We start from the raw sequence: 14,539 nt of genomic DNA on the forward strand, positions 1-14,539 counted from the left end.
TTCAAAATGGCTTTCTCCCAATTGTTGTTCTTGGGGCATTTGTCCTTTCTTAGCTTCTCCAGAGCAAAAGTCTGCTTTCAATGGCTGTCTTCAAACTGTATCTCATTTGCAGCTGCTCTCTCAGCTACTGTGCATTCTTCAAAGTGTCCCTCTTGGCTGTAGTAAGCTTGCTCTTTCTGTCTGAGCTTATATAGTGCTCTAGTAAACTAATCAAGGCCCATGATGGATGGGTGGGGTCATACCTCCATGGAAACTATCTAATCAGAGTTATCACCTACAGTTGGGTGGGTCACATCTCTATGGAAATACTCAAAGAATTGCAAGATAATCAACACCAGTACATCTGCCCACACAAGTTCACATCAAAGATAATGGTGTTTGGGGGGCTACAATACACTCAAACTGGCACATCTGGTATGCACCTATTGAGCTGGCTAATGCTTTTTTCTCAATAACTGTTAGTAAGGACCACCAGAAACAGTTTGCATTCAGCTGGCAAAGCTAGCAGTATACCTTCACTCTCCTACCTCAGGAGTTTGTCAACTCTCCAGCTGTATGTCATAATATGGTCTCAAAGAACTTGATTGTTTCTCCCACCCACAAGACATCACACTGGTCCATTATATTGATGATATCATGTTGATTAGACCTAGAGAGCAAGAAGTACCAACTACTCTACACTTTTTGGTAAGGCATTTGCATGTCAGAGGATGGGAGACAAATCCAACAAAAATACAGTGGGCTTCCATGTCAGTATAATTTCTAAGTGTCCAGTGGTGTGGGGTGTGTCGAGATATCCCTTCTAAGGTGAAGGATAAGCTATTGCAGCTGGCTTCTCCTACAATGAAAAAGAGGCACAAGGCCTAGTTGGCCTCTTTGGATTTTGGAGACAATATATTTCTCATTTGGGTGTGCTACTCCAGTCCATTTACTGAATGACAAGGAAAACTTATAGTTTTGATCAGGGACTGGAATAAGAGGAGGCTCTGTGACAAGTCCAGGCTGCTGTGCAAGCTGCTCTGCCACTTGGACCATATGACCCAGCTGATCCAATTGTGCTGGAAGTGTCAGTAGCAAATAGAGATGCTGTTTGGAGCCTTTAGCAGGCTCCTATAGGAGAATCACAGTGCAGGATTTTGGAGTAAAGCCTTACCATCATCTGCAGAAAACTACTCTCCATTTGAGAAACAGCTTTTAGCCTGCTATTGGGCCTTAATAGAGATAGAAGGCTTAACCATGGGCCACCAAGTTACATGAGAACTGAGTTGCCTATCATGAGCTGGGTGTTGTCCAACCCACCAATCCATAAAGCTGGGTGTGCACAGCAGCAATCCATCATAAAATGGAAATGGTACACATGAGATAGGGCTCAAGTGGGTCCTGAAGGCATAAGTAAGTTATGTGAGGAAGTGGCCCAAATGCCCATGGCCCTCACTCCTTCCACCTTACCTTCTCTTCCCCAGCCCAGAGCTCTGGTCTCTTGGGGAGTTCCTTACAATCAGTTGACTGAGGAAGAGGAAACTTGGGCCTGGTTTGCAGATGCTTCTGCATGATATGCAGGCACCGCCTGAAAGTGGACAGCTGCAGCACTGCAGCCCCTTTCTGGGATGTCCATGAAGGACAGTGGTGAGGGGAAATCCTCCCAGTGGGTAGAACTTTGAGCAGCACACCTGGTTGTTCATTTTGCTTTGAAGGAGAACAAGCCAGAGGTATGCTTGTATACTGATTCATGGACTGCTGCTAATGGTTTGACTGGATGGTCAGGGACTTGGAAGGAACATGATTGGAAAACTGGTGACAAAGAAGTCTTGGGAAGAAGTATGTGGATAGAACTTTCTGAGGGGCAAAATCATGAAGTTATTTGTGTCCCATATGAATGCTTACCAGAGGGTGACTTCATCAGAGGAAGATTTTAATAGTCACGTGGATAAGATGACCTGTTCGGTGGATACCAGTCAGCTTTCTCCCCCAGTCGCTCCTGTCATTGCCCAATGGGCTCATGAACAAGTGATCATGGCAGTAGGGGTGGAGGTTATCCATGGGCTCAGCAACATCGACTTCCACTCACCATGGCCAACCTGGCCACAGCCACTGCTGAGTGCCATATCTACCAGCAGTGGAGATCCACACTCTGTCCCTGATATGGCACCATTCCCTAAGGTGATCAGCCTGCTACCTGCTGGCAGATTGACTACATTGGACCACTTCCATCATGGAAGGGGCAGTGATTTGTTCTAACTGGAATAGACACATACTCCAGATATGGGTTTGCCTTCCCTGCACTCAATGCTTCTGCCAATACTACCTTCCATAGACTTACAGAATGCTTTATCCACCATCATGGTATTACTCACAGCATTGCTTCTGACCAAGTGTAATGGTTAGGTTCATGTGTCAACTTGGCCAGGTAATGGTACCCAGGTGTCTGGTCAGGCAAGCACTGGCCTAACCATTACTGCAAGGACATTTGTAGCTAGTTAATAAGCCAGAAGGCTGGTTTATTAAATCATCAGTCAATTGGCTGCAGCTGTAACTGATTACATCAATGAAGGGCATGTCTTCAACAAAGAGAGAATGCAATCAGCTGGATTTAATCCAATCAGTTGAAGACTTTTAAGCAAGACAGATAGAGGACCTTCACTTCTTCTTTGGCAGACCAGCAAAGCATTTCCTGAGGAGTTTGTCAAAGTTGCCAGTTAGCTGCCTGAGGAGTTTCTTGAACATCTTCATTGGAGTTGCCAGCCTGCTGGCTGCCCTGTGGAACTTGGACTCATGCATACCCACAGTCATGTGAGACACTTTTATAAATCTTAGATTTATAGATTTATGTTTCCCTTCATCCAGAGGCAGCTGGGTTGATAGAATGGTGGAATGACCTTTTGAAGACTCAATTATGGCACCAAAACAGTGGCATTACCTTGCAGGGCTGGGACAGTGTTATCCAGGAGGCTGTGCATGCTCTGAATCAGCATCCACTCTATGGTGCTGTTTCCCCAAAGCCAGGATTCACAGGTCCAGGAATCAAGGGGTGGAAACAGGAGTGGCACCACTCATTATCACCCCTAGTGATCCACTAGGAAAACTTTTGCTTCCTCTCCCTGCAGGCTTAAGCTCTGATGGTTTACAAGTCTTAGTTCCAAAAGAAGGAGTGCTCCCACCAAGAGACACAACAATAATTCCATTGAACTGGAAGTTAAGACTGCCACCTGGCCACTGTGGGCTTCTGGTGCCTCTGCATTAACAGGCAAGGAAGGGGATTACTGTCCTGGCTGGGGTGATTGATCCTGACTATCAGGGAGAAATAGGATTGCACCTACACAATAGAAGTGAAGAAGAGTTTTCCTGGGATACAGGACAACCCTTAGGGCATCTCTGAGTACTACCATGCCCTGTGATTAAAGTCAATGGAACACTTCAACAACTCAATCAAGGAAGGGATACCAATGGCCCAGAAACTTCAGGAATGAAGGTTTGGGTCACCCCACCAGGCAAAGAACCACAGCCAGCTAAAGTGCTTGCTGAGGGTAAAGGGAACATGGAATGGGTAATGGAAGTAGGTAGTAATAAATATTAAGTATGACCAAGTGATTGATGACAGAAATGAGGACTGTGATGGCATGAGTATTTCCTCCTTGTTTTGTTCTGTGTATGTTTTATTTGTGCATGAAGCAAGTATCTTTGTTTTCTTCTCTATCTTATTGCCTTATCATATGACATAATTTGTATTGTTCATTTTGTAGTGTTTAAGTTATAGGATATCAAGTTTAAGAGTGAATGTTGAGGCGGGGCAAGATGGCAGACTGGTGAGCTGTATGTTTTAGTTACTCCTCCAGGAAAGTAGGTAAAAAGCCAGGAACTGCGTGGACTGGACACCACAGAGCAATCTGTCTTTGGGCATACTTCATACAACACTCATGAAAACGTGGAACTGCTGAGATCAGCGAAATCTGTAAGTTTTTGCGGCCAGGGGACCCGCGCCCCTCCCTGCCAGGCTCAGTCCCGGGGGAGGAGGGGCTGTCAGCTCCAGGAAGGAGAAGGGAGAATTGCAGTGGCTGCTCTTACTGGAAACTCATTCTACTGATTCAAACTCCAACCATAGATAGACTGAGGCCAGACACCAGAGACTCTGAGAGCAGCCAGCCCAGCAGAGAGGAGACAGGCATAGAAAAAAAACAACACGAAAAACTCCAAAATAAAAGCAGAGGATTTTTGGAGTTCTGGTGAACACAGAAAGGGGAAGGGCGGAGATCAGGCCTTGAGGCGCATATGCAAATCCCGAAGCAAGGCTGATCTCTCTGCCCTGGGCACTTTTCCTTAATGGCCCTGGTTGCTTTGTCTATTAGCATTTCAATAACCCATTAGATCTCTGAGGAGGGCTGTTTTTTTTTTTTTTTTTTTTAAATCCTTTTTGCTTTTTCTAAAACAATTACTCTAAGAAGCTCAATACAGAAAGCTTCAAAGAATTGAAATTTGGGCACGTCAAGTCAAGAGCAGAACTAAGAGAGCTCTGAGACAAAAGGCAATAATCCAGTGGCTGAGAAAATTCACTAAACAACACAACTTCCCAAGAAAAGGGGGGTGTCCGCTCACAGCCACCATCCTGGTGGACAGGAAACACTCCTGCCCATCGCCAGCCCCATAGCCCAGAGCTGCCCCAGACAACCCAGTGTGACGGAAGTGCTTCAAATAACAGGCACACACCACAAAACTGGGCGTGGACATTAGCCTTCCCTGCAACCTCAGCTGAATGTCCCAGAGCTGGGAAGGGGGAGCAGTGTGAATTAACAGAGCCCCATTCAGCCATCATTTGAGCAGACTGGGAGCCTCCCAACACAGCCCAGCAGCCCAGAACTGCCCTGGGGGGACGGCACTCACCTGCGACATAGCACAGTCATCCCTCAACAGAGGACCCGGGGTGCACAGCCTGGAAGAGGGGCCCACTTGCAAGTCTCAGGAGCCATACGCCAATACCAAAGACTTGTGGGTCAGTGGCAGAGACAAACTGTGGCAGGACTGAACTGAAGGATTAGACTATTGCAGTAGCTTTAAAACTCTAGGATCATCAGGGAGATTTGATTGTTAGGGCCACCCCCCCTACCCGACTGCCCAGAAACACGCCCCACATACAGGGCAGGCAACACCAACTACACACGCAAGCTTGGGACACCAATTGGGCCCCACAAGACTCACTCCCCCACTCACCAAAAAGGCTAAGCAGGGGAGATCTGGCTTGTGGAGAACAGGTGGCTCGTGGACGCCACCTGCTGGTTACTTAGAGAAAGTGTACTCCACGAAGCTGTAGATCTGATAAATTAGAGATAAGGACTTCAACTGGTCTACAAACCCTAAAAGAACCCTATCAAGGTCAGCAAATGCCACGAGGCCAAAAACAACAGAAAATTACAAAGCATATGAAAAAACCAGACGATATGGATAACCCAAGCCCAAGCACCCAAATCAAAAGACCAGAAGAGACACACCTAGAGCAGCTACTCAAAGACCTAAAGATGAACAATGAGACCCTAGTACGGGATATGAAGGAAATCAAGAAGACCCTAGAAGAGCATAAAGAAGACATTGCAAGACTAAATAAAAAAATGGATGATCTTATGGAAATTAAAGAAACTGTTGACCAAATTAAAAAGATTCTGGACACTCATAGTACAAGACTAGAGGAAGTTGAACAACGAATCAGTGACCTGGAAGATGACAGAATGGAAAATGAAAACATAAAAGAAAGAATGGGGAAAAAAATTGAAAAACTCGAAATGGACCTCAGGGATATGATAGATAATATGAAACGTCCGAATATAAGACTCATTGGTGTCCCAGAAGGGGAAGAAAAGGGTAAAGGTCTAGGAAGAGTATTCAAAGAAATTGTTGGGGAAAACTTCCCAAATCTTCTAAACAACATAAATACACAAATCATAAATGCTCAGCGAACTCCAAATAGAATAAATCCAAAAAAACCCACTCCGAGACATATACTGATCACACTGTCAAACATAGAAGAGAAGGAGCAAGTTCTGAAAGCAGCAAGAGAAAAGCAATTCACCACATACAAAGGAAACAGCATAAGACTAAGTAGTGACTACTCAGCAGCCACCATGGAGGCGAGAAGGCAGTGGCACGATATATTTAAAATTCTGAGTGAGAGGAATTTCCAGCCAAGAATACTTTATCCAGCAAAGCTCTCCTTCAAATTTGAGGGAGAGCTTAAATTTTTCACAGACAAAGAAATGCTGAGAGAATTTGCTAACAAGAGACCTGCCCTACTGGAGATACTAAAGGGAGCCCTACAGACAGACAAACAAAGACAGGACAGAGAGACTTGGAGAAAGGTTCAGTACTAAAGAGATTCGGTATGGGTACAATAAAGGATATTAATAGAGAGAGGGAAAAATATGGCAAACATAAACCAAAGGATAAGATGGCCGATTCAAGAAATGCCTTCACGGTTTTAACGTTGAATGTAAATGGATTAAACTCCCCAATTAAAAGATATAGATTCGCAGAATGGATCAAAAAAAATGAACCATCAATATGTTGCATACAAGAGACTCATCTTAGACACAGGGACACAAAGAAACTGAAAGTGAAAGGATGGAAAAAAATATTTCACGCAAGCTACAGCCAAAAGAAAGCAGGTGTAGCAATATTAATCTCAGATAAAATAGACTTCAAATGCAGGGATGTTTTGAGAGACAAAGAAGGCCACTACATACTAATAAAAGGGGCAATTCAGCAAGAAGAAATAACAATCGTAAATGTCTATGCACCCAATCAAGGTGCCACAAAATACATGAGAGAAACTTTGGCAAAACTAAAGGAAGCAATTGATGTTTCCACAATAATTGTGGGAGACTTCAACACATCACTCTCTCCTATAGATAGATCAACCAGACAGAAGACCAATAAGGAAATTGAAAACCTAAACAATCTGACAAATGAATTAGATTTAACAGACATCTACAGGACATTACATCCCAAATCAACAGGATACACATACTTTTCTAGTGCTCACGGAACTTTCTCCAGAATAGATCATATGCTGGGACATAAAACAAGCCTCAATAAATTTAAACAGATTGAAATTATTCAAAGCACATTCTCTGACCACAATGGAATACAATTAGAAGTCAATAACCATCAGAGACTTAGAAAATTCACAAATACCTGGAGGTTAAACAACACACTCCTAAACAATCAGTGGGTTAAAGAAGAAATAGCAAGAGAAATTGCTAAATATATAGAAACGAATGAAAATGAGAACACAACATACCAAAACCTATGGGATGCAGCAAAAGCAGTGCTAAGGGGGAAATTTATAGCACTAAACGCATATATTAAAAAGGAAGAAAGAGCCAAAATCAAAGAACTAATGGATCAACTGAAGAAGCTAGAAAATGAACAGCAAACCAATCCTAAACCAAGTACAAGAAAAGAAATAACAAGGATTAAAGCAGAAATAAATGACATAGAGAACAAAAAAACAATAGAAAGGATAAATATCACCAAAAGTTGGTTCTTTGAGAAGATCAACAAGATTGACAAGCCCCTAGCTAGACTGACAAAATCAAAAAGAGAGAAGACCCATATAAACAAAATAATGAATGAAAAAGGTGACATAACTGCAGATCCTGAAGAAATTAAAAAAATTATAAGAGGATATTATGAACAACTGTATGGCAACAAACTGGATAATGTAGAAGAAATGGACAATTTCCTGGAAACATATGAACAACCTAGACTGACCAGAGAAGAAATAGAAGACCTCAACCAACCCATCACAAGCAAAGAGATCCAATCAGTCATCAAAAATCTTCCCACAAATAAATGCCCAGGGCCAGATGGCTTCACAGGGGAATTCTACCAAACTTTCCAGAAAGAACTGACACCAATCTTACTCAAACTCTTTCAAAACATTGAAAAAAATGGAACACTACCTAATTCATTTTATGAAGCTAACATCAATCTAATACCAAAACCAGGCAAAGATGCTACAAAAAAGGAAAACTACCGACCAATCTCCCTAATGAATATAGATGCAAAAATCCTCAACAAAATACTTGCAAATCGAATCCAAAGACACATTAAAAAAATCATACACCATGACCAAGTGGGGTTCATTCCAGGCATGCAAGGATGGTTCAACATAAGAAAAACAATCAATGTATTACAACACATTAAAAACTCGAAAGGGAAAAATCAATTGATCATCTCAATAGATGCTGAAAAAGCATTTGACAAAATCCAACATCCGTTTTTGATAAAAACACTTCAAAAGGTAGGAATTGAAGGAAACTTCCTCAACATGATAAAGAGCATATATGAAAAACCCACAGCCAGCATAGTACTCAATGGTGAGAGACTGAAAGCCTTCCCTCTAAGATCAGGAACAAGACAAGGATGCCCACTGTCACCACTGTTATTCAACATTGTGCTGGAAGTGCTAGCCAGGGCAATCCGGCAAGACAAAGAAATAAAAGGCATCCAAATTGGAAAAGAAGAAGTAAAACTGTCATTGTTTGCAGATGATATGATCTTATATCTAGAAAACCCTGAGAAATCAACGATACACCTACTAGAGCTAATAAACAAATTTAGCAAAGTAGCGGGATACAAGATTAATGCACATAAGTCAGTAATGTTTCTATATGCTAGAAATGAACAAACTGAAGAGACACTCAAGAAAAAGATACCATTTTCAATAGCAACTAAAAAAATCAAGTACCTAGGAATAAACTTAACCAAAGATGTAAAAGACCTATACAAAGAAAACTACATAACTCTACTAAAAGAAATAGAAGGGGACCTTAAAAGATGGAAAAATATTCCATGTTCATGGATAGGAAGGCTAAATGTCATTAAGATGTCAATTCTACCCAAACTCATCTACAGATTCAATGCAATCCCAATCAAAATTCCAACAACCTACTTTGCAGACTTGGAAAAGCTAGTTATCAAATTTATTTGGAAAGGGAAGATGCCTCGAATTGCTAAAGACACTTTAAAAAAGAAAAACGAAGTGGGAGGACTTACACTCCCTGACTTTGAAGCTTATTATAAAGCCACAGTTGCCAAAACAGCATGGTACTGGCACAAAGATAGACATATAGATCAATGGAATCGAATTGAGAATTCAGAGATAGACCCTCAGATCTATGGCCGACTGATCTTTGATAAGGCCCCCAAAGTCACCGAACTGAGCCATAATGGTCTTTTCAACAAATGGGGCTGGGAGAGTTGGATATCCATATCCAAAAGAATGAAAGAGGACCCCTACCTCACCCCCTACACAAAAATTAACTCAAAATGGACCAAAGATCTCAATATAAAAGAAGTACCATTAAACTCCTAGAAGATAATGTAGGAAAACATCTTCAAGACCTTGTATTAGGAGGCCACTTCCTAGACTTTACACCCAAAGCACAAGCAACAAAAGAGAAAATAGATAAATGGGAACTCCTCAAGCTTAGAAGTTTCTGCACCTCAAAGGAATTTCTCAAAAAGGTAAAGAGGCAGCCAACTCAATGGGAAAAAATTTTTGGAAACCATGTATCTGACAAAAGACTGATATCTTGCATATACAAAGAAATCCTACAACTCAATGACAATAGTACAGACAGCCCAATTATAAAATGGGCAAAAGATATGAAAAGACAGTTCTCTGAAGAGGAAATACAAATGGCCAAGAAACACATGAAAAAATGTTCAGCTTCACTAGCTATTAGAGAGATGCAAATTAAGACCACAATGAGATACCATCTAACACCGGTTAGAATGGCTGCCATTAAACAAACAGGAAACTACAAATGCTGGAGGGGATGTGGAGAAATTGGAACTCTTATTCATTGTTGGTGGGACTGTATAATGGTTCAGCCACTCTGGAAGTCAGTCTGGCAGTTCCTTAGAAAACTAGAGATAGAGCTACCATTCGATCCAGCGATTGCACTTCTCGGGATATACCCGGAAGATCGGAAAGCAGTGACACGAACAGATATCTGCACGCCAATGTTCATAGCAGCATTATTCACAATTGCCAAGAGATGGAAACAACCCAAATGTCCATCAACAGATGAGTGGATAAATAAAATGTGGTATATACACACGATGGAATACTACGCGGCAGTAAGAAGGAACGATCTGGTGAAACATATGACAACATGGATGAACCTTGAAGACATAATGCTGAGCGAAATAAGCCAGGCACAAAAAGAGAAATATTATATGCTACCACTAATGTGAACTTTGAAAAATGTAAAACAAATGGTTTATAATGTAGAATGTAGGGGATCTAGCAGTAGAGAGCAATTAAGGAAGGGGGAACAATAATCCAAGAAGAACAGATAAGCTATTTAACGTTCTGGGGATGCCCAGAAATGACTATGGTCTGTTAATTTCTGATGGATGTAGTAGGAACAAGTTCACTGAAATGTTGCTATAGTATGTAACTTTCTTGGGGTAAAGTAGGAACATGTTGGAAGTTAAGCAGTTATCTTAGGTTAGTTGTCTTTTTCTTACTCCCTTGCTATGGTCTCTTTGAAATGTTCTTTATTGTATGTTTGTTTTCTTTTTAACTTTTTTTTTCATACAGTTGATTTGAAAAAAGAAGGGAAAGTTAAAAAAAAAAAAAAAGAAAAAAGACAAACAAGGAAAAAAAAAAAAAAAAACGATGTAGTGCCCCCTTGAGGAGCCTGTGGAGAATGCAGGGGTATTCGCCTACCCCACCTCCATGGTTGCTAACATGACCACAGACATAGGGGACTGGTGGTTTGATGGGTTGAGCCCTCTACCATAAGTTTCACCCTTGGGAAGACGGTTGCTGCAAAGGAGAGGCTAGGCCTCCCTGTATTTGTGCCTAAGAGTCTCCTCCTGAATGCCTCTTTGTTGCTCAGATGTGGCCCTCTCTCTCTGGCTAAGCCAACTTGAAAGGTGAAATCACTGCCCTCCCCCCTACGTGGGATCAGACACCCAGGGAAGTGAATCTCCCTGGCAACGTGGAATATGACTCCCGGGGAGGAATGTAGACCCGGCATCGTGGGATGGAGAACATCTTCTTGACCAAAAGGGGGATGTGAAAGGAAATGAAATAAGCTTCAGTGGCAGAGAGATTCCAAAACGAGCCGAGAGATCACTCTGGTGGGCACTCTTACGCACACTTTAGACAACCTTTTTTAGGTTCTAAAGAATTGGGGTAGCTGGTGGTGGATACCTGAAACTATTAAACTACAACCCAGAACCCATGAATCTCGAAGACAGTTGTATAAAAATGTAGCTTATGAGGGGTGACAGTGGGATTGGGAATGCCATAAGGACCAAACTCCACTTTGTCTAGTTTATGGATCGATGTGTAGAAAAGTAGGGGAAGCAAACAAACAGACAAAGGTACCTAGTGTTCTTTTTTACTTCAATTGCTCTTTTTCACTCTAATTATTATTCTTGTTATTTTTGTGTGTGTGCTAATGAAGGTGTCAGGGATTGATTTAGGTGATGAATGTACAACTATGTAATGGTACTGTAAACAATCGAAAGTACAATTTGTTTTGTATGACTGCGTGGTATGTGAATATATCTCAATAAAATGATGATTAAAAAAAAAAAAAAAAAAGAGTGAATGTTACCCAAGGACTTGCACCCTATTCTGGAGAGATTTGGTGTGTTTCTGATTGTACACAGGACAGCTGAGTATTGTTAGGTGAAGCATATGTCTGTTATTGTGTTCTATTTAGAGATGGTCTCTAAGAAGGCTAGTTTACTAAATCCTCAGTCAATTAATTGCATCTGTGCTGATTACATCAATGAAGGAAGTGTCTTCCACAATGAGAGAATACAACCAGCTGGATTTAATCCAATCAGTTGAAGATTTTTTTTTTTAAGGGAGAAGAGAGAGAACTTTCACGTCTTCTTCAGCCAGCGTTTCCTGGGGAATTCATTGAAGACCCTTATCAGAGTGCCAGCTCACAGCCTACCGTATGGAATTTCTCTTCTTCAGATAGCCAGCCTCTCCTGGGGAGTTCATCTTAGACCTTCATTGGAGTTGCCAGGTTGCTGCCTGCCCTATGGAATTTGGACCCATGCATCCTGCCCTAAGGAATTTGGACTTGTGCATCCCCACTGTTGTGTGAGACACTTATAAAATCTCATATTTACAGATATCTCCTGTTAATTCTGTTTCCCTAGAGAACCCTGACTAATACAATGCCCCTTAACACATTGAGGAAATTTCCTTCTATTCCTAATATTCTAAGTGTTTTTTTTTAATCAAGAAGAGGTGCTAGATTTGTCAACTGCCTTTTCTGCATTGGTTGAAATGATCATGTGGTTTTCCCCCTTCACCCTGTTAATGTGATGTATTATATTTACTGATTTTCTTATGTTGAACCTCCCTTGCATACTTGGGATATATCCCACTTGATCATGTATAATTTTTTTGATGTGCTGTTGGATTCAGTTTTTTAGTGTTTTTGAAGATTTTTGCATCTATATTCATAACAAATATTGCTCTGTAGTTTTCTTGTTGTGTCTTTATCTGGATTTGGTATGAGGGTGATGCTGGCCTCTTAGAATTAATTAAGGAGTGTTCTCTCTTCTTCAATTTTTTGGAAGAGTTTGAGCAGAATTGGTGTTAATTCTTCTTGGAATGTTTGGTAAAATTCCCATGTGAAGCTGTCTGGTCCTGGGCTTTTCTTTCTCTGGAGGTTTTTTATTATACATTCAATCTCTACTAATTATTGGTTTGTTGAGAGCTTCTATTTCTTCTTGAGCCACTGTAGTTAGTGTGTTTCTGGGAAGGTTTCCAGTTCATCTAGGTTATCTAATTTGTTGGCATACAGTTCATTGTAGTATACTCTTACAGTCTTTTTTACTTCAGTGGGGTCAGTAGTAATGTCTGGTAGTAATGTCTCACTTTTCATTTTGATTTTAGTCCTTTGTATCCTCTCTCTTTTTTTCTTCATCAGTCTAGATAAAGTTTTGTCAATTTTATTAATCTTTTCAAAGAACCAGCTTGCATCTAGCTAATTTATTTAAATTCTCTATTTCACTTATCTGTCCTCTAATCTTTGTTATTTCCTACTTTTGCTTGCTTTGGGTTTAGTTTGTTCTTTTTCTAGCTCTTCTGGTTTTGAGGTTAGGTCTCTGATCTGAAAGTTTTCTTCTTTTTTAACATAAGCATTTTAAGTTATAAGTTGACTTCTCAGCACTGCCTTTGTTGCATCCCATAAGTTTTGATATGTTTGCATTTTTATTTTGATTGCCTTATGATATATGCTAATTTCCCTTGTGATTTCCTCTCTAACCCATTGGTTGTTTAAAAGTATGTTGTTTGGAGACTTCTGGAAAGATGGTGGTGTAGGTGAGGTGGAATGGGATTCTCCTCCATGAAAGAAACTAGAGAGGTACAGGAAGACACCCAGGTCCATGGATTTGGGGAGTGACCAATCATAGAGGGTCCCCCACAGTACCTGATGGGGATGCTGACAAAAAAGCATGCAATTCCAGGGATGTGGTGAGTGTGTTTCCATCAGACCACTTCCTGGCCAACAGCAGCATGACCACTGCTGGGCAAGGGAGTCAGCAGTGGCTCTCCACTTCCATGCACCTACCTTGACAGTTGGCTGGGGAGGTGATCCTCCACAGGCAGACAGTGGGGAACTCCCATGAGGGAACCCCAGAGGCAGCATTTGCTCTCCCCCACACGGAAGTCCAGGAAATGCACCAGTGAGAAGCAGGGAAGAAAGAGGTGCCATAGCCACAGTCAGGACCTCCTCTCACACCCCAGAGACTCATGGGCACAAGACAAGCAGACAAGCAGCAGGCAAGGCCCACATTCCATTTGCAGGGTGCCTTAGAGCAAACTCCCTGCCTACCTTCTCAGGGCCAGTATTGCAACCCCAGGGTGAGCAGAGAACTGGTGCACTGATTTGTTCTCCATCTGGTTTGGACTCCACCCACCATACAGGTGAAGTTTGGCTTGACAATGCCGCCTGCTGGTATGTTAAGGAAACTGCACTCCAGCAAGCTGCACCTCAAGAGCACCACCTACTGATGGGGTTTGGAAACTACCCTCCGGCAAGCTGTACCTCAAGAGCACAACATGCTGGTAGGATTGGGAAACTGCACTCCAGCAAGCAGTTGGACACCCCTTAGGGCATCTCTGAGTACTCCTTGTTTTGTTCTGTGTTGTTCTGTGTATGTGTATGTTTTATTTGTACATAAAGCAAGTATCTTTGTTTTCTGCTCTATCTTATTGAGATTCTCTGACCATAATGGAATGCAACTAGAAATCAATAATGACCAAAGAACCAGATCTTTCACAAATATATGGAGGTTAAACAACACACTCCTAAGCAACAAGTGGGTCAAAGAAGAAATTGCAATTGAAATTATTAGACATTTAAAGAGGAATGGAAACAAGAACACAACTTATCAAAACCTGTGGGGTGTAGCAAAGGTGGTGCTGAGAGGGAAACTTATACCTCTAAATGCATTAATCAAAGCAAGAAAGAGCTAAAACCAAAGACCTAACTGAACAACT

The sequence above is a fragment of the Choloepus didactylus genome, chromosome 5, assembly GCF_015220235.1.
Source record: "Choloepus didactylus isolate mChoDid1 chromosome 5, mChoDid1.pri, whole genome shotgun sequence".
Lineage (NCBI taxonomy): Eukaryota > Metazoa > Chordata > Mammalia > Pilosa > Megalonychidae > Choloepus > Choloepus didactylus.